Source organism: Propithecus coquereli, unplaced genomic scaffold (genome assembly GCF_000956105.1).
Source record: "Propithecus coquereli isolate 6110/MARCELLA unplaced genomic scaffold, Pcoq_1.0 Scaffold16, whole genome shotgun sequence".
In the NCBI taxonomy this organism is placed as follows: Eukaryota; Metazoa; Chordata; class Mammalia; order Primates; family Indriidae; genus Propithecus; species Propithecus coquereli.
In genome coordinates, this window is record NW_012140524.1 from 2182001 (window position 1) to 2183122 (window position 1122).

Genomic DNA, 1122 nt, shown 5'->3' on the forward strand with positions numbered 1-1122 from the left:
CCACCATGCCCAGTTAATTTTTTCTATATATTTTTAGTTGTCCAATTAATTTCTTTCTAATTTTTAGTAGAGACGAGGTCTCGGTCTTGGTCAGGCTGGTTTCGAACTCCTGAGCTTGAACAATCCGCCCGCCTTGGCCTCCCAGAGAGCTAGGATTACAGGCGTGAGCCACCGCGCCCGGCCTAATTATTTCTAATTTTTGATTTAAAGTGAGAGACATGCAACTCTTCCTTTCACTTGAACACTTAGAGGCTGGTATAGGGTTATTAGTTGGCCTAATTTTTTTTTTCAGACAAAGTCTTGCTCTGTTGCCCATGCTATAAGTGCAGTGGAGTGATCATAGCTCACTGCAACCTCAAACTCTTGGGCTCAAGTGATCCTCCTGCCTCAACTTTCCTAATTGCTGGGACTACAGACATGCACCATGCCCAGCTAATTTTTTCTTTATTTTTTTGTAGAGACGGGATATCACTATGTTGCCCAGGCTAGTTTTGAACTCCTGGTCTCAAGCAATCCTCCCACCTCAGCCTCCCAAAGTGCAAGGATTATAGGTGTGAGCCACCGTACCTGGCTAATAGTAAATATTTGTATATCTAAACTTAGAAAAGATACAGTAAAAATACAGTATTATAACCTTATGAGACCACCATCATGTATATGGTCTGTCATTGACCAAAACTTCATTATGCAGCATATGACAGTATCTTATTAATATATAAATTAACTCTTTTAAGCTTCAAAAATAAGTCTAGAATGTAGGTACTATTATGACTTCTGTTGTACAGGTGGAGAAATGGAGGAGGCACAGGGAGGTTAAGGAACTTGCCCGAGGTCTCATAAATAATTGGCAGCAGAGCTGGGATGACACACCCCGGGAGTCTAATCCGCAGGACTCAGGCTCAGTAATGAGGAAGGAGGAAGCTATTTCAAGCACAGAAGCAAAGGCAAGAATTCACAGGTTCACTGTGGACAGAATAGAGAGCCCAGTCTGACCAGGGAGGAGCCCTCAGGAGAGCCAGGCTGTGGGAGAGGGAATGAGGAGGATGGGGTGAGGCGGGCTGGTGGAGAAGCTTGGATTCCATTAAGAATTTATTTATTTACTTATTTATTTATTTTTTGAGA